This window comes from Ranitomeya variabilis, chromosome 6 (genome assembly GCF_051348905.1).
Source record: "Ranitomeya variabilis isolate aRanVar5 chromosome 6, aRanVar5.hap1, whole genome shotgun sequence".
In the NCBI taxonomy this organism is placed as follows: domain Eukaryota; kingdom Metazoa; phylum Chordata; class Amphibia; order Anura; family Dendrobatidae; genus Ranitomeya; species Ranitomeya variabilis.
The window spans coordinates 159798971-159819470 of NC_135237.1; the positions used below are offsets into that span (position 1 = coordinate 159798971).

The 20500-nt window shown below is 45.4% G+C and overlaps 1 long non-coding RNA gene across 1 annotated transcript in view; it reads left to right on the forward strand.

Annotated features, from left to right (window-relative positions):
• The first annotated feature begins 1092 nt into the window (after positions 1-1092).
• Positions 1093-20500, forward strand: part of LOC143783525 (uncharacterized) — a 106686-nt gene continuing 87278 nt past the window's right edge. Inside the window, exon 1 of the long non-coding RNA XR_013217232.1 lies at positions 1093-1212. This is a non-coding gene — a long non-coding RNA (uncharacterized LOC143783525). The remainder of the gene's footprint in view (positions 1213-20500) is intronic.

The window sequence follows — 20500 nt, forward strand, 5'->3', positions numbered from 1 at the left end:
ATATATTTGCTCTTGCATGTATAGCTGTATTTTCTAGTGCGCCTCCTCGGCAATTAAATATAAAATTAATCTTGGGCTGCTCTTTTATCTTGATCCACGAATCCCCATATCCGCATGCTTCATTGGTTATTATACACTACCCCAGGATTGGTTCCTGACACGATCTAAGCCTGCTGTCGGATGGGGCTTATTTTAAATCAGGAACCGGTGGCAGAATACGTACTGTTTTAGTGAGGAACTCTGGCAGTGACGGCCGGTAGGTTTAGATATATATTCCTAGGCTGGACTGGTGATATATATCCCCCCCCACTGGGAGCGCCTCACTAACTCATTCCTATAAGGGAAGCCTTTCCGGTGACTATTTGCCCTCGGTGCAGTTCCCTGACTGACCTGAGGCAAGTGGTGGTGCCAGAGAGCCGATTCCTACTGGGTCCTTCTCTTCCCTCCCCCGAGGTGAGCAAAGTCGATGCCCCCCTTCCCCTGTGAGATCTATCACACCCAGTGTGAGCCATGTGTTGTATTTCCAAAGCCTAGAGAGCATAGAGACACACCCTTGATATTGCTGTAAGGCTTGTATTAACTCTCTTAGTCTGCTCTGCACAGTTATAGTCCACACTCATCAGGACGTCTCCTTTTTGTCTCTGGTTACCAGTCCCTAAATCACTTGTCTGCAGTCTTCAGTAACCTCGCAACCTACATCTCTGCAGTTTCCACTATTGCTACTTACCTGCCTAAGATTTCCAGGACATCTTCCTGGCTGTGTATGGCTTTCAGTTCCAGCTATCCACCTGTCTGCATTTTCCAGGATCGCTACTTACTTGCCAGCTGTTTCCAGTATCAACCTGCCTACGGTTTCCAGGACAACTTCATGGCTGTCTGCAGCTTTGAAGGTATTACACTTTCTTGTTCCTTTTGAATTTTGTCTGCTGCCTGTTTGCGTCTCCATGATGTCTCCTGTTTGCCAACATACTTCAGTAACTCTGCTATCTGCCTAAGCTGTTCAGTAACTATACTATCTGCCCGAGGTCCTCAGTAACTCTGCTATCTATTTGTGGTTTCCAGGACTTTATTATACTTCTAGTTTGAATTCTACGTGACTGTATTCTGCATGCTCCATTTGGCTGCTGCACTGATGCCCATTACCCATGTGCCCACCCAGTCAACGAGCTTAAAGGATTCACCTAACCATATGAGCCCATATGCGTATCAAAGGTACTTAGAAGTGAATTGTTTTTGTGATACTGCCTGCCTCTCATCAGTTCTGTGGTTCCTGTATGGTCCGCAGTCTGATGATGGCTGATAACAACATATTTCAGCATCTCCTTAATATTGTTAAGGATATACTCAGAGTCGTAGGTTCATGTAATACAATTGCATATGGGTCTGACCTGACATTGCAATTCATCACTGTTCTGAACTTGGTGCTGTATTTCTGTACTGATGGTGGCTCTGGTGATTTATTCATGTACTGATGGAGGTTGTGATGTTGTATTTCTATACTGATGGTGAGTCAGGTGATGTATTTCTGTACTGATTGTGGTTCTTGTGATGTATTTCTGTATTGATTGTGATTCGTGTGTTATTACGGTTTTGATAGCCCGCTGTCAACAGCCGGGGGCGCAGTTACAGCCACTGCTCTCTAAACACTGAGCGGTGACTGAAACCGTGCCTGCACCACCACTATGACTGGAAGAATGAACCTTCCAGGAGGATTAACGTTAATTTCGTTATGTCAGCAGTGCTCTCAGTGAAGGGCACCACACTGTGTCAGAACACTATTAACCTGCAGATTAACCCCATATCTGCAGCTTAATATCATTATTTTATATGATAGATTTCCTTTAAGGACACAATTCATTAAGCTGCTTGCACCAGAATTCTGGGATAAAACAACTTAATAAGTCACAATATTGTTGCACAACTAAAAGGTTTTGCAAAAATATTGTTACTTTTGGTGTTCACAGGCCAGTTTAGGCAGAATTTGACATGACTAAGCCCACCTGGCAGATTCATGTAAAGTTATGACACCTTATTCCTATAATCATAGCACACACTCACTAATGGGTAATGGAAAAAGAGAAGCCCTACTACATTGAGACGGCACACCTACACTCAACTTGTTTCTGTACAGACTAGAGATATCTTAGTGCAACAATACAAAAACATCACCTCAGACCTGGCTCTCTAAAAGGCCATCGAGGGTGTTCTCATACCTTCTGACCAACCAGAGGGAGGCCACAACATACTGCCAACACGAGGAGAGGAAAATGTGCAGGAAGATATGAAAATCCAGGGTGAGAAAATTAAAACACAGTCATACAAAGTAGAGAGGGAAAGATAAATAAAGCCCAAAATAAAGGGAGCAATAATAACCTCCTAGAAACCTAAAGAAAGGAAGAGGAAATGGGAAAGAAAACAAACAGACTCACTGCAAAAATGCCACTTGTGTTTATCATGCAAGTAAACTCCTTAGCTGAACTAATAAACCCTAGTCCACCTAGAGGTAGCCAGCAAGGAAGTGCAGTGAAGGATAAAGATTCAAAATGCAACCCAAAATGTAATAGAACAGACTAAAAAGAGAAAATGGAAAACACCTGGAAAGTGACAAACCAAGAAGGAGGAACAAAGACAATTGGAACCATCAGCATTTGGACAGGGAAGAAAATGCTATTACTTCAGCAAACAGAGGAACTGACCACGGAATAACAGGTCAGCGGATCGAATCCCCATACGGAATCATGACACTTAGTGGCGTAACTTACTCTAGAAATATACTCCAGTCCCTGTCCTTGTATACTTCTGGCAGCAACATGCTCCAGTTAACAGATGGGCCTAATTCATTAAATGGTGTGGTCCTCTTAAAGAATTAGACACATCTTACTCCAACAGTGCCTTCATTAAGACTGGTGTGCACAACGCCAGTCTTAATCAATCAGGCCAAAGTGTCTTCTCTGTGTTTCTGCAGAGTATTGCGTGTATCTGCTAGCAAGTCAATTAAGAGACCCAGCAATGCTGATGAAAGTTACTCTCTGGTTTGTCCATACAAGAGAAAAGTGAACTGCACCAGAGATGATATGAGTCCATAATAGAAGTGAAATGGCCTTTTATTTAACTGAATATTATCAGCTATGCAAACGGTTTGTGGTGCGAGTCAGCACATAATAAACATATGAGTCTAATGCTTGGTAAAAGAGAAAAAAAATGCAGTATTTCTCAAAAATCCTTTATTTCACCAATGGTGCAGGCATTTGAGTGCGGGATTCAGGCTTATAGAGGAATGTGGGGAGCGCTGGAAAGGATGACAGCCGTTTCACGTGTTACCACTTCAACGGTTTGGTTTACAACTGTTTGGTTTACTAGTTATGTCCTGACAGTCAAAAGTGGCAACTAGGGTTGAGCAAAACGGATCGGACAAATTCAAAAATCGCCGACTTTCGGCAAAGTGGGGTTTCATGAAACCCGACCCGATCCTAGTGTGGGATCGGCTTTGAGGTCGGCGATCTTCGCACCAAAGTCGCGTTTCGTATGACGCATTCAGCGCCATTTCTCAGCCAATGAAGGAGGACGCAGAGTGTGGGCAGCGTGATGACATAGGTCTCGGTCCCCACCATCTTACTTCTGCCGATCTCAGCATAGGGAGAGGTTGCTGCAGCTTCATCAGAAGAAGGGATATAGTTAGGGAGGGAAGATTAACCCCCAAACCGCTTGTGCTGTAGCGATTTCCACTGTCCAACACCAACTTTTTTTGCAGGGACAGTGGAGGCTATTTTTTTGTGCATCAGCTCTGTAGCTTATTAGGCTGCCTTATAAGGCTCCCTGATAGCTGCTTTGCTGTTTGCATGCTGCTGTGCAAACCAACTGCTTTTTTAAAAGCAAAAATCCTGTTGATCCTTTCTGCAGTTATCTTTTTTATTTGTCTACACTTTTGTGTGCAGCAGTCCTTTGTATTGCTGCCATACTTGTCCTGAGATCATTGTAGGGAGATTGAAATTGTACTACAGTCCTTGGATTTTTTCAGATATCTTCCAGCCACTTTCTGCCACTTACATTGTGTTGTGTTACACACTGGGCCTGAGTTGTGGTGCTGTCTCCCCCCCAAAAAAAGGGAGATTCATATTGTCACAAAGTGGATATACGTCAGTTCTGTTAGCTTGTCGTATATCAGCCAGCCACGTTCTGCCACTTACATTGTGTTGTGTTATACACTGGGCCTGAGTTGCGGTGCAGTCTCCCCCCCAAAAAAGGGAGATTCAAATTGTCACAAAGTGGATATACATCAGTTCTGTTAGTTTGTCGTATATCAGCCAGCCACATTCTGCCACTTACATTGTGTTGGGTTATACACTGGGCCTGAGTTGCGGTGCAGTCTCCCCCCAAAAAAAGGGAGATTCAAATTGTTACAAAGTGGACATATGTCAGTTCTGTTAGTTTGTCGTATATCAGCCAGCCACGTTCTGCCACTTACATTGTGTTGTGTTATACACTGGGCCTGAGTTGTGGTGCAGTCTCCCCCCCAAAAAAGGGAGATTCAAATTGTCACAAAGTGGATGTACATCAGTTCTGTTAGTTTGTCGTATATCAGCCAGCCACGTTCTGCCACTTACATTGTGTTCGGTTATACACTGGTCCTGAGTTGCGGTGCAGTCTCCCCCCCAAAAAAGGGTGGTTCAAATTGTCACGAAGTGGATATACGTCAGTTCTGTTAGTTTGTCGTATATCAGCCAGCCACGTTCTGCCACTTACATTGTGTTGTGTTACACACTGGGCCTCAGTTGTGGTGCAGTCTCCCCCCCAAAAAAGGGTGTTTCAAATTGTCACGAAGTGGATATACGTCAGTTCTGTTAGTTTGTCGTATATCAGCCAGCCACGTTCTGCCACTTACATTGTGTTGTGTTATACACTGGGCCTGAGTTGCGGTGCAGTCTCTCCCCAAAAAAAGGGAGATTCAAATTGTCACAAAGTGGATATACGTCAGTTCTGTTAGTTTGTCGTATATCAGCCAGCCACGTTCTGCCACTTACATTGTGTTGTGTTATACACTGGGCCTGAGTTTTGGTTCAGTCTCCCCAAAATAAAAAGGGATATTTAAATTCTCAATAAGTTTATATACACCTTCTACCTGGTTTTACAGTACCATATAACGGTTGTTATTTTGGTAACATTTTCCCCAAAATGAGGAAGTCTGGTGGAAGAGGCTGTGGGCGGTCGTTGCCAGCTGGTACTGATGGTGGTGGTGGTGGTGGAGCATCTTGTAGTAGTGGGAAAAGCAAAATAGCACCTAAGGCTGGAGGTGTTGAGCCAGCGTCATCGTCTGGCTATGCAACGCCTCGAAGGCTCCTTTATCTTGGAGTAGGAAAACCGCTTTTAAAGCCGGAGCAGCAGGAAAAAGTTTTGGCTTTCCTTGCTGACTCAGCCTCTAGTTCTTTCGCCTCCTCTTCAGAAAGTTCCAAATATAAAAGCAGCGAGTCGTCAGTGGATGCTCCTGGTCAGGAACAAGACGTTTCCTTGTGTCCTTCACCCAAACCAAAAGTGAAGGAAGCGTCAGGCGACACTACAGGTTACTCCATGGAGCTCTTTGCACATACCGTGCCTGGGTTAGAAAGGGAAATTGTTAACTGCCCATTACAAGATGAATCGGACATGGAGTGCACTGATGCACAGCCACAGCTAGATTATTATGCTGTTCCATTGACTCAGATCACTACATTGCCCTCGCAGTGTACTCAGCCAGAATCTGACCCTGATGAGACTATGGTGCCCCGTCCCGAACGCTATAGCACCTCACACGGTGACACAGAGGAAGGTGCACATGACATTGAAGAGGAGGTGATAGATGAACCAGTTGTTGACCCAGATTGGCAGCCATTGGGGAAGAGGGTGCCGCTGCCAGTAGCTCAGAAGTGGAGGTGGATGATCCGCTGCAGCCATCTACATCGCAACAGCTGTCATCTAGCAGGCCCGTATCAGGCCAAAAATGTGTGTCAAAAACAGTTTTAGGACAGCCATCTGGTGAAAGTAGCACAGCGTGCTATGCCTGAAAAGGTATTCAATAGTAGGAAGAGTGCAGTGTGGCAATTTTTTAACCAAGATCCGAATGATCAGTCAAAAGTTATCTGTAAGAAATGCTCAAAGACCTTTAGCAGAGGGAAGAATCTTCAAAATTTAAATACAACGTGCATGGGTAAACATTTAACCAGCATGCACTTGCAAGCCTGGACTAAGGAACAAACGTTACGTACCGTTGGTGCACCTGTTCAGAATGAAGGTAGTCAGCAACGCTACATTGCTTCCCTCACTGTAAGCCCAACGGTTAGGACACCACCAGCAGCAAATGTGGAGGTATCGTCGCAAGGCCAAAGCAGTCAGGGAATCACAAGGTTATTGGTAGGAAACACTGTATGTAGGCCAACATTAATAATACCATCACCAACCCTCTCTCAATCTGCCATGTCCACCACCAACACCGCTAGTTCCACCATATGCAGCTCTCCAGTTCAGCTCACCCTACAAAAGACTCTCATTAGGAAAAGAAAGTACTCATCCTCTCATCCGCGTACACAGGGTTTGAACACCCACATTGCTAGACTAATCTCGTTAGAGATGATGCCCTACAGGTTGGTTGAAAGCGAAGCTTTCAAAGACCTGATGGCCTATGCAGTACCACGCTATGACCGACCCAGTCGGCACTTCTTTGCGAGAAAAGCCATCCCAGCCCTCCACCAGCATGTCAAAGACTGCATTGTCCATGCACTGAGGCAATCAGTCAGTGGAAAGGTGCACCTCACAACAGATGCATGGACCAGTAGGCATGGCCAGGAACGTTACGTGTCCATCATGGCGCACTGGGTTAATGTGGTGGATGCAGGGTCCACTGGGGACAGCCATAGTGGGACAGTTCTGCCTAGCCCACGGTCTAGGAAACAATTGGCTGTAGGCATTCGCCACCCCTCCTCCTCCTCCTCCTCCAGAAGCAAAAGCTCGTCCACAGAGCACAGTCGCACGAACACTCCATCCGCAGCTGCCAGTGTTGCACACGAGGTGTCCCATTATCGAACAGCTAGTGGTAAGTGTCAGCAGGCTGTGTTACAAATGAAGTGTTTGGGCGACAACAGACACACCGCGGAAGTACTGGCCGAGTACTTGCAGCAAGAAACTCAGTCATGGCTGGGCAGTGTACATCTTGAGGCAGGCAAGGTAGTCAGTGATAACGGAAGGAATTTTATGGCTGCCATAGCCCTTTAAGAACTGAAACACATACCTTGCCTGGATCACACCTTGAACCTGGTGGTGCAGTGCTTCCTCAAAAATTATCCGGGGCTACCAGCCCTGCTCCTGAAGGTGCGAAGACTTTGCTCGCACATCCGCCGGTCGCCCGTACACTCCAGCCATATGCTGAACCATCAGCGATCGCTGAATATTCCCCAGCACTGCCTAATAATCGACATTGCAACAAGGTGGAACTCCACACTGCTCATGCTTCAGAGGCTGGGCAAACAGAGGCGTGCTGTAATTTATTTTTCAGAGGATACACATACACGGGCAGGCAGTTGGATGGCAGACATGGAGTTGTCTGGTGTGCAGTGGGCGAAGCTGCAAGACCTCTGTCAGGTCCTTCAGTGTTTTGAAGAATGCACACTGCTGGTAAGTGCAGACGACGCCATCATAAGCATGAGCATCCCACTAATGCGTCTGCTGATGCAAAGTTTGATGCACATTAAGGAGCAGGGGTCTGCAGCCGAAGAGGAGGGAAGCCTTGATGAAAGTCAGCCATTGTCAGCTCAGGGAACTCTCCTGGACGAGGTGGCAGACGAAGAGGAGGAGGATGATGGGGATGAATATTTATGGGAGGAGGATGCTTCTCAGGGGGCAATAGAAACTGATGGCGTTGCAAGGTCAGGTACAGGGTTTTTGCAGGACACAAGTGATGTTGATTTGCAAGAAAGTGCTCCTCAACCCAGCACAAGCAGTGAATTGTCACCTGGAACATTGGCCCACATGGCTGAGTATGCCTTGCGCATCCTAAAAAGGGACTCACGCATTATCAAAATGATTACCGATGACGATTACTGGTTGTCCTGCCTCCTGGATCCACAATATAAAGGAAAATTACAAAATATCATGCCACATGAGAACCTTGAGCAAATATTGGCTACCAAACAAGCAACTCTTGTAGACCGTTTGGTTCAGGCATTCCCAGCACACAGTGGCGGTGATGGTTCTCACACGAGCCGTAGTGGGCAACATGGCAGAGGTGTTAGAGGTGCAAATCCGAAGTGGCGTTGGACAGAGGGGTTTTATGACCAGGTTGTGGATTGATTTGGCAACGACCGCTGACACGACAGGTACTGCTGCATCGATTCAAAGTGACAGGAGACAGCATTTTTCCAGTATGGTTATGAACTACTTTTCCACCCTTATCGATGTTCTCCCTCACAGGTCATTCACCTTTGATTACTGGGCACCTAAAATAGACACCTAGCCTGAATTGGCAGAATATGCATTACAGGAGCTCGCATGCCCTGCTGCTAGTGTGCTATCAGAAAGAGTATTCAGTGCTGCTGGTTCAATACTGACCGAAAAAAGGACACATCTGGCTACCCGAAATGTTGATGATCTAACCTTCATTAAAATGAACCAATCATGGATTTCAAATTATTTGGCCCCACCTTCCCCTGCTGACATGTAGCTTGCCTGAAAATTGTCTTGCTTTTGGCCTCCTCTTACTGACTTCTCCAATTCCTCCATTTGCAGCTGCTCAATGTCCACCATAGGCCATTTTTATACCTCCCTAAATGGGCTGACTCCCCCCACAGGGCCGTGGTCACCTCCTGGCGCAAGCACCCGTGCGAGTGCCGTTGGCCTGGACAGGTGGGTGTGCCCACTCTTGAGAGACGGCACTGGCACAGGTCCCTCATAGTACAATGAAGTGTCTCTGACGGTGGTGGTGCACAACCAACGTCAGACACACCGTCGTAATATGAGGGGCCCTGTGCCAGTACTGCCACCCACGAGAGAGTGTTCCCCCAGCTCGAACAGTGCTCTACCACTTGCAATACTTACCTCTCCCTGCTCCACCACTGTGTAGTCTGTGCTGTTAAATCCTTCAATGGCACTGCCAATACAAATTTGTTGAAATGATAGATGATAGTTAAAATATACAGGGGCCTTGGCCTCCATTTAGACCAGTTAATACTTTGCGCTTACTACCACTGTCTGCTACTCAGCAGAGGAGCCCACCCCTGTACCTAGCTATGCCACCTGTTTATTTATTAAAAAAAAATTGGCAGACATTTAGCCTACTTTTGTATTTGGGCCTACGTAATGTGTCAGCTTCTCTTTACAGTTGTCCTCCACTTAACAAAGCAATGCCACCTGGTTAGTCCTGTTACCATTTTTGAACTGCATTTAGCCTACTTACTTCTTTGGGCCTACTCACTGTGTCAGCCTCTCCTTACAGTTGTCCTCTGCTGAACAAAGCAATGCCACCTGGTTAGTCCTGTTACCAATTTTGAACTGCATTTGGCCTACTTACTTATTTGGGCCTACTTACTTATTTGGGCCTACTCACTCTGTCAGCCTCTCCTTACAGTTGTCCTCCGCTGAACAAAGCAATGCCGCCAGTTTAGTACTGTTACCAATTTTGAACTGCATTTAGCCTACTTACTTCTTTGGGCCTACTCACTGTGTCAGCCTCTCCTTATAGTTGTCCTCTGCTGAACAAAGCAATGCCACCTGGTTAGTCCTGTTACCAATTTTGAACTGCATTTGGCCTACTTACTTATTTGGGCCTACTTACTTATTTGGGCCTACTCACTGTGTCAGCCTCTCCTTACAGTTGTCCTCCGCTGAACAAAGCAATGCCGCCAGTTTAGTACTGTTACCAATTTTGAACTGCATTTAGCCTACTTACTTATTTGGGCCTACTCACTGTGTCAGCCTCTCCTTACAGTTGTCCTCCGCTGAACAATGCAATGCCGCCTGGTTAGTCCTGTTACCAATTTTGAACTGCATTTAACCTACTTACTTATTTGGGCCTACTAACTGTGTCAGCTTGTCATTACAGTTGTCCTCCACTTAACAAAGCAATGCCACCTGGTTAGTCCTGTTACCATTTTTGAACTGCATTTAGCCTACTTACTTATTTGGGCCTACTCACTGTGTCAGACTCTCCTTACAGTTGTCCTCCGCTGAACAAAGCAATGCCGCCTGGTTAGTCCTGTTACCAATTTTGAACTCCATTTAGCCTACTTACTTATTTGGGCCTACTCACTGTGTCAGCCTCTCCTTACAGTTGTCCTCTGCTGAACAAAGCAATGCCACTTGGTTAGTCCTGTTACCAATTTTGAACTGCATTTAGCCTACTTACGTATTTGGGCCTACTCACTGTGTCAGCCTCTCCTTACAGTTGTCCTCTGCTGAACAATGCAATGCCGCCTGGTTAGTCCTGTTACCAATTTTGAACTGCATTTAGCCTACTTACTTATTTGGGCCTAATCACTGTGTCAGCTTCTCATTACAGTAGTCCTCCCCTGAACAAAGCAATGCCGCCAGTTTAGTCCTGTTACCAATTTTGAACTGCATGTAGCCTACTTTCTTATTTGGGCCTACTCACTGTGTCATCCTCTCATTACAGTTGTCCTCCGCTGAACAAAGCAATGCCGCCTGGTTAGTCCTGTTACCATTTTTGAACTTCATTTAGCCTACTTACTTATTTGGGCCTACTCACTGTGTCAGCTTCTCATTACAGTTGTCATCCACTTAACAAAGCAATGCCACCTGGTTAGTCCTGTTACCATTTTTGAACTGCATTTAGCCTACTTACTTATTTGGGCCTACTCACTGTGTCAGCTTCTCATTACAGTTGTCCTCCGCTGAACAAAGGAATGCCGCCTGGTTAGTCCTGTTACCAATTTTGTACTGCATTTAGCCTACTTACTTTTTTGGGCCTACTCACTGTGTCAGCCTCTCCTTACAGTTGTCCTCTGCTGAACAAAGGAATGCCGCCTGGTTAGTCCTGTTACCAATTTTGTACTGCATTTAGCATACTTACTTTTTTGGGCCTACTCACTGTGTCAGCCTCTCCTTACAGTTGTCCTCTGCTGAACAAAGCAATGCCGCCTGGTTACTCCTGTTACCAATTTTGAACTGCATTTAGCCTACTTACTTATTTGGGCCTACTCACTGTGTCAGCTTCTCATTACAGTTGTCCTCCACTTAACAAAGCAATGCCACCTGGTTAGTCCTGTTACCAATTTTGAACTGCATTTAGCCTACTTACTTATTTGGGCCTACTCACTGTGTCAGCCTCTCCTTACAGTTGTCCTCTGCTGAACAAAGCAACGCCGCCTGGTTAGTCCTGTTACCAATTTTGAACTGCATTTAGCCTACTTACTTGTTTGGGCCTACTCACTGTGTCAGCTTCTCATTACAGTTGTCCTCCGCTGAACAAAGCAATGCCGCCAGTTTAGTCCTGTTACCAATTTTGAACTGCATTAGCCTACTTACTTATTTGGGCCTACTCACTGTGTCAGCCTCTCCTTACAGTTGTCCTCCGCTGAACAAAGCATTGCCGCCTGGTTAGTCCTGTTACCAATTTTGAACTGCATTTAGCCTGCTTATTTGGGCCTACGCACTGTGTCAGCTTCTCATTACAGTTGTCCTCCGCTGAACAAAGCAATGCAGCCTGTTTAGTCCTGTTACCAATTTTGAACTGCATTTAGCCTGCTTACTTATTTGGGCCTACTCACTGTGTCAGCTTCTCATTACAGTTGTCCTCCGCTGAGCAAAGCAATGCCGCCTGGTTAGTCCTGTTACCAATTTTGAACTGCATTTAGCCTACTTACTTATTTGGGCCTACTCACTGTGTCAGCCTCTCCTTACAGTTGTCCTCTGCTGAACAAAGCAATGCCGCCTGGTTAGTCCTGTTACCAATTTTGAACTGCATTTAGCCTACTTACTTATTTGGGCCTACTCACTGTGTCAGCCTCTCATTACAGTTGTCCTCCACTGAACAAAGCAATGCCGCCTGTTTAGTCCTGTTACCAATTTTGAACTGCATTTAGCCTACTTACTTATTTGGGCCTACTCACTGTGTCAGCCTCTCATTACAGTTGTCCTCCACTGAACAAAGCAATGCCGCCTGGTTAGTCCTGTTACCAATTTTGAACTGCATTTAGCCCACTTTATTATTTGGGCCTACATTTATATGGAAAAGTTTGGGCACCCCTATTAATCTTAAGCTTAATGTTTTATAAAAATTGTTTTTTTTGCAACAGCTATTTCAGTTTCATATATCTAGTAACTGTAGGACACAGTAATGTTTCTGCCTTGAAATGAGGTTTATTGTACTAACAGAAAATGTGCAATCTGCATTCAAACAAAATTTGACAGGTGCATAAGTATGGGCACCTCACCAGAAAAGTGACATTAATATTTCGTAGATCCTCCTTTTGCAAAAATAACAGCCTCTAGTCGCTTCCTGTAGCTTTTATTGAGTTCCTGGATCCTGGATGAAGGTATTTTTGACCATTCCTCTCTACAAAACAATTCCAGTTCAGTTAAGTTTGATGGTCGCCGAGCATGGACAGCCCTCTTCAAATGATCCCACAGATGTTCAATGATATTCAGGTCTGGGGACTGGGATGGCCATTCCAGAACAGTGTAATTGTTCCTCTGCATGAATGCCTGAGTAGATTTGGAGCGGTGTTTTGGATCATTGTCTTGCTGAAAGATCCATCCCCTGTGTAACTTCAACTTTGTCACTGATTCATGAATATTATTGTCAAGAATCTGCTGATACTGAGAGGAATCCATGCGTCCCTCAACTTCAACAAGATTCCTGGTGCCGGCATTGGCCACACAGCCCCAAAGCATGATGGAGCCTCCACCAAATTTTACTGTGGGTAGCAAGTGTTTTTCTTGGAATGCTGTGTTTTTTTGCCGCCATGCATAACGCCTTTTTGTATGACCAAACAACTCAATCTTGGTTTCATCAGTCCACAGGACCTTCTTCCAAAAAGAAATTGGCTTCTCCAAATGTGCTTTTGCATACCTCAGCCGACTCTGTTTATGGCGTGCTTGCAGAAACGGCTTCTTTTGCATCACTCTCCCATACAGCTTCTCCTTGTGCAAAGTGCGTTGTACAATTGACCGATGCACAGTGACACCATCTGCAGCAAGTTGATGCTGCAGCTCTCTGGAGGTGGTCTGAGGATTGTCCTTGACTGATCTCACCATTCTTCTTCTCTGCCTTTCTGATGTTTTTCTTGGCCTGCCACTTCTGGCCTTAACAAGAACTGTACCTGTGTTCTTCCATTTCCTTAGGCCGGTGTCACACTCAGCGTATGAAAATACGGTCCGTTTTTTACGGCCGTAATATGCAGAAATGTTCCCAAAATAGTGGTCCGTATGTCATCTGTAGGCAGGGTGTGGCAGCGTATTTTGCGCCTGTCATCCTTCGTGTGTAATCCGTATGGCATCCGTACTGCGATATTTTCTCGCAGGCTTGCAAAACCGACATCTAATGGATTTATGTGCTCAAATGTTCGTTAAAACATATATACAGTATCTGTATATATATATATATATATATATATATGTCATTGAGACACACATATATATATATATATATATATATATATATATATATTTCAGACAGCGCTAGATATCATAAAAGCCGGTAATTCAATTTCCGGCTTTTGCTCTCTCCTTCCCAAACCCGACATGATATGAGACATGGTCTACATACAGTAAACCACCTCATATCCCTTTTTTTTTGCATATTCCACACTACTAATGTTAGTAGTGTGTTTGTGCAAAATTTGGGCCCTCTAGCTATTAAATTAAAGGGTTAAATCGCGGAAAAAATTGGTGTGGCCTCCCGCGCAATTTTCTCCATCAGAGTGGTAAAGCCAGTGACTGAGGGCAGATATCTGCCCCCAGCCATCCCAGAAAAGGCACATCTGGAAGATGCGCCTATTGTGGCACTTGGCCACTCTCTTCCCACTCCGGTGTAGTGGTGGGATATGGGGTAATGAAGGGTTAATGTCACCTTGCTATTGTAAGGTGACATTAAGCCAGATTAATAATGGAGAGGCGTCAATTATGACACCTATTATTAATCCAATAGTACGAAATGGTTAAAAAAACACACACATTATTACAAAGTACTTTAATGAAATAAAGACACAGAGTGTTTTAATATTTTATTAGACTCTTAATCCACCTGAAGACCCTCGTTCTGTAAAAAAGGAAAAATAAAAAACAACAATATCCCATACCTTCCGTCGTTCTGGTCAAGTCCCACAATGTAAATCCATCTGAAGGGGTTAAAGCATTTTACACCCAGGAACTCTGCTAAAGCAGCTGTGCTCGTAATTGTAAAAAGACAGGGAATGAATGGAGTGCAGGAGTCCTGTAGTTACCTTGAGTCGCCGTGCAGGGCTGGTTTTAGACAAAGTGGGGCCCTAGGCAAAAATTTAAACTGGGGCCCCAAATGCTAACATTGTAAAATCACACAAACATTTAGATTACATTACATGAGCAGGGTGCGGATACAGTTGGTGCAGTGGCCTGGAGCCAGTGCTCACACTGTGTCCCCCATATTTAGGGGCCTTATATCGGCCAATAGGTCTGCCACTATTAGCTGTACGCAGGGGCATTGCTAGGGTCAGAAAAGATGGGGACCCCAAGCCCCAAGACAAAGCGTTGCCCCCAACCCCCCCTTAATTATTTTTTTAAAATTTGAAGTGGGGGCCCCAAATGATAACATTGCACTGTGGCCCCCATATTTAGGGGCCTTATATCGGCCAACGGGTCTACCTCTATTAGCTGTACACAGGGGCGTTGCTAGGGTCAGAAAAGATTGGGGGCCCAAGACAAAGAGTTGTCCCCAACCCCCCCCCCCTTAATTGTTTTTTTAACTCTTCAGATAAAACAGTGCTAACTCTCTGAGAACAGATAATGTAGTAAATGTCACCTGCAGTCCTATGTAACAGCACAGATAGACATAGTGTTTCAGACTAAGACTATGTTCACATGCAGCATTTTTTTCAGTAGCCAAAACCTTTTCTATTAGCAGTAAAAATGTTGCATTCAAAACACCTGTTTTTCAGCTTGTTTTGTGGTGTTCTTCACACTTTTTTCAGCTTTTTTTTTGGAGTGAGGATGTTTGCTTTGTCTACAGTATGTTTAAGACCACATTCATACGATCAGTATTTGGTCGGTATTTCACATCAGTATGTGTAAGCCAAAACCAGGAAGGTGAGAAATACAGAAGTGGTGACTAGTGTTGAGCATTCCGATACCGCAAGTATCGGGTATCGGCCGATACTTGCGGGTATCGGAATTCCGATACCGAGATCCGATACTTTTGTGGTATCGGGTATCGGTATCGAAACAACATTAATGTAAAAATGTGTAAAAGAGAGAATTAAAATAAAAAATATTGCTATACTCACCTCTCCGACGCAGCCTGCACCTTACCGAGGGAAGCGGCAGCGCTCTTTGTTTAAAATTCGCGCTTTTCTTTCCTTTACGTGAAGTCCCGGCTTGTGATTGGTTGCGTCGCAGTCACATGGGCGACGCAACCAATCACAGCAAGCCGTGACGTAATTTCAGGTCCTTAAGGATTTTAAAATTACGTCCCGGCTTTGTGATTGGTTGCGTCGCAGTCACATGGGCGACGCAACCAATCACAGCAAGCCGTGACGTAATTTCAGGCCCTTAAGGATTTTAAAATTACGTCCCGGCTTTGTGATTGGTTGCGTCGCAGTCACATGGGCGACGCAACCAATCACAAGCCGTGACGTCACGGGAGGCTGGACACGCGCGCATTTTAAAATGCGCGCTTGTCCAGCCTCCCGTGACGTCCCGGCTTGTGATTGGTTGCGTCGCGGTCAACCAATCACAAGCCGGGAGGCTGGACACGCGCGCATTTTAAAAATTTTAAAATGCGCGCGTGTCCAGCCTCCCGGCTTGTGATTGGTTGACCGCGACGCAACCAATCACAAGCCGGGACGTCACGGGAGGCCGTGTTTGGGGGCAGACAGCTGGAAGGACAGGACCCGGTATTATCAGCGGGGTAGAGCTGCCCCCACCGGTATACACAGCGACCGCCGCTACAGCAGAGGGGCCGGTAATAATCCGACGGAGAAAGAACAGAGATTGAGAGGGAAATTCGAAACCAGCAATTTAAAATGCGCGCGTGTCCAGCCTCCCGGCTTGTGATTGGTTGACCGCGAGGCAACCAATCACAAGCCGGGACGTCACGGGAGGCTGGACACGCACTCATTTTAAAATGCGCACGTGTCCAGCCTCCCGGCTTGTGATTGGTTGACCGCGAGGCAACCAATCACAAGCCGGGATGTCACGGGAGGCTGGACACGCGCTCATTTTAAAATGCGCGCGTGTCCAGCCTCCCGTGACGTCACGGCTTGTGATTGGTTGCGTCGCCCATGTGACTGCGACGCAACCAATCACAAAGCCGGGACGTAATTTTAAAATCCTTAAGGACCTGAAATTACGTCACGGCTTGCTGTGATTGGTTGCGTCGCCCATGTGACTGCGACGCAACCAATCACAAAGCCGGAGCGTAATTTTAAAATACTGAATGACCTGAAATTACGTCACGGCTTGCTGTGATTGGTTGCGTCGCAGCCACATGGGCGGCACGCGACCAATCACAAGCCGGGACTTCACGTAAGGAAAGAAAAGCGCGAATTTTAAGCAAACAACGCTGCCGGTTCCCTCGCTGAGGTTCAGGCTGCGTCGGAGAGGTGAGTATAGCAATATTTTTTATTTTAATTCTTTCTTTTACACATTAATATGGTTCCCAGGGCCTGAAGGAGAGTTTCCTCTCCTTCAGACCCTGAGAACCATCAGGAATACCGTCCGATACTTGAGTCCCATTGACTTGTATTGGTATCGGGTATCGGTATCGGATTGGATCCGATACTTTGCCGGTATCGGCCGATACTTTCCGATACCGATACTTTCAAGTATCGGACGGTATCGCTCAACACTAGTGGTGACATGTTTCTCAGGGTATGTGCACATGTTGCGGATTTGGCTGTGGATCTGCAGCAGTTTTCCATGTGTTGTACAGCACCATGTAAACGTATGGAAAACAAAATCCGCCGTACACATGCTGCGGAAAATACCACGCAGAAACGCTGTGTTGTATTTTCTGCAGCATGTCAATTCTTTGTGCAGATTCCGCAGCGTTTTACACCTGCTCCATAATAGGAATCCGCAGGTGTAAAAACGCTGTTGAAAAACGCACAAAAAACGGGGTAATTCCGCCATAAATCAGATTTTTTGGAATCTGCGTGGAAAAATCCACGGCAGATTCTGCAATGTGTGCACATAGCATCATTGTTCCACTGCTGTTTCTGCATTACAAATACTGATGTGAAATACTGAACATGTGAATGAGACCTAATAGTTTAATTCACCAAAACCACTCAAAAAATTGCAGTGAAAAATGCCGTTGCAATATCTGCAACTTTATTATTCTTTCATTGCTTTCTACGGGTGAAAATACACTGAAAGAAGTGACACGCTACAGATTTAAAAAGCGCTACAGTTCTGAAATCCAGTCAGAAAACAAACAAGAGCCTGTAGGAGATTTCGGAAATCTCCTATGTTTTGCTGGCACTTTGAAAAACAACTTTTCGCCATGTTCATATGTAGAATTTTTGCAGCCTTTTCTTCTGCAAATAAAAAGTTTACAGCATTTCACAGCACAAGCAAAAACTGAGATTTTCAGAAATCTCCTGCACACCCTTTTATTTTCTCCTGACTGAATTTCACAACTGCAGCCTTTTTTTAAATCTGCAGCGTATCGCTTTCAGCAATTTTTTTTCACCCGTAGAAAGCAATGAAAAAGTTTAAAAATGTTGCAAATGTTGCAACGTTGTTTTTCACTACGTTTTTGGTGAATAAAACTAACTTTATTAAACATGTACTGTAGACAAAATGCATACTGTAAAAACAAACAAACAGCAAAAGCTCTAAGGGTGTTTGTCCACAATCAGAAAACGCTGCAGGTCGGCTGCTGTGTACTTGTGCAGCGTCCAACCCGCAGTGGCCAGATGTTACAGTATAGTGGATGGGATTTCAAGAAATTCCATCTCTACTATGCGTACACTGACACCCGCACCTCACCTGCTCAGACCGCAGAATGCCAATTTATCTGGTGCAGATGCGAGTCTCCACAAGAGAAATCTCACCCATGCAATGTATAGGACGCGGTGATTTTGCACGGTTCAATGAACACATGCGGAATCACCTGTGTTCAAAACATGGCAGCACTATGGACGCAGCACATGTCCGCTGCATCCAAAGGGCTGCCATTTCCGGATCCTCTGCACATACCCTAAAAAATGGGTGTTTTGAAAGAAGTGTTTTTACTGCCAAGAGAGCAGGCTTTGGCTGCAAAAAAAAAAAATGCACCAAAACGCTGATTCCTATGCACACCTGTACTATATATGTGTATGGTTTACCCTTATTATTTCACATGGGAATTCATTTATTCCTATATAATAAATGCCCTGATTCAGCAGACAATATTCCTGTCTTGTGTCATCCAGACATTAGTGACAGGAGGTCGCCCTGTCAGATTACAAGCAGTGATTTAGTGGTCAGAGCCCATGCTGACGGCTGCTGTATGTGACTGTGAAACCTGATCCTACAGCAAACAGCACAGAGTTCCGGACCACATGAGTAAATCACTGCACTGAGGGGGTCTCAAGGGGGGTTTGGGAGAGATGCTCTGGGACTGCTGCTTCACTGCTGTACACCCTCTGGGCACTTCATACAGGGGTTGCAGATTCAGGGGGCCCCCTTTGTAGGTGGGGGCCCCAGGCGTCTGCCTGGTCTGCCTGTGCCAAACGCCGGCCCTGTCGCCGTGATGCGCCCCCTGCAGGATGTCCTTATATGAACTCTAGCCTGCGAAAAGTTCCCGCGCTAGAGTTCATATGTGGACATCCAGCAGAGGGCGCATCACCGCGACTCGAGGTAACTACAGGGCATTCCCCTGCAAGCTTAAGATTAATAGGGGTGCCCAAACTTTTTCATATAACTGTATATCTGTGTTTCCTCCTCATCCTGCCCATTGCCCAGCCACTGCTAGATGAGTCTGCTGGTACATTGACCCAGACCACTACATTCCCCTTGCACTCTCAGCAGGGTCAGATTCTGGCTGTGTAAAGTCAGGTTCCCCTTCCCGCATACTATACCACCTTACACGGGGACAAAGAGGAAGGTGCAGATGAAAGTGCAGGTTCCTTCATCAGGTGGTGGGGCATACTCGTTGGCGATGTCACTGGCACAGGGCCCCTCATAGTATGCAAAAGTGTCTCTGCCGGTGGGAGGCGCCACCCGCCGTCAAACACATCGCCATACTATGAGGGGCCCTGTGCCAGTGCCAATGCCAATGAGTGGGCCCCCACTGCTTGCTCAGGATCACAGCACTTGCAAAGTTGAAATACTTACCTCTCCCTGCTCCACCACCGTGATGTATTCCGCGTTTCCTGGGCTCACGAAAAACTTGAGCCAGCCCTACCCCCACAACTTTAGCCAAATGACCCCCAGTTTTCAATGCCTAACTATTATTATAAAGTAAATTAAGATTGACAAGCTTCAGTAATAAGAACTGATGTTTTTGGCATTAAAATGGGCACTGTAGGTGTTTTCCTGTCCTCCACTCACTGCCAACTTTGATTCCCCATTGACTTGCATTGGGTTTCGTGTTTCAGTCGGCCCCCGACTTTTTGCAATAATCGGCCGATATCACCCGACCCGACTTTTAACAAAGTCGGGTTTTGCGAAACCCGACTCGATCCGAAAAAAGTAAAAGTCGCTCAACTCTAGTGGCAACAGGTGTATTAAGGCTACAAGTTGGATCTAACCTTCAGCTTGACAAGCTCAGTGACCCCTCTAATACACACATACACTTTTCATGCTGCTTCATGATATTGCGATTCTGAGTTTTCAATATTTCAAGATTTAAGCCCTAGTTCTATTATTCTAGCTGCCACAATTGTTTGAATTCAGGATGTACCATATGTCCTTGGCAGTGATACATTAGCAATATAGTTCACACTTAAATTGAAAGAACTAAGATTTTAGTGAGAACCTGTCAGCTACATAAAAACTATTTGCTTGTAGATATTGTGGTAATTTGCAGGTAAACATCTGTTTTAACCATGTTTTTCTTAGGCCTCATTCACAAATTTGTGTTGCACGAATGTGTTCTATCTGTTTTAATCATGGATACAACATGTACCCATTGTAATCTATGGTGACCTTCACATGACCGTGTTTTTACATGACAATGTGTCTGTGCAAAACTCACGTCTGTTTTTTTCTGGTAGCACGTATGGCAAGGGCCAATACAAGTGTGTCAGTTTGTGAAAGACACTTAGATCACACGGATAGCATCTGTGGGCTCAATGAATTTAACACTGAAAAATATATGAGAAGATTTTTAATTTATTTA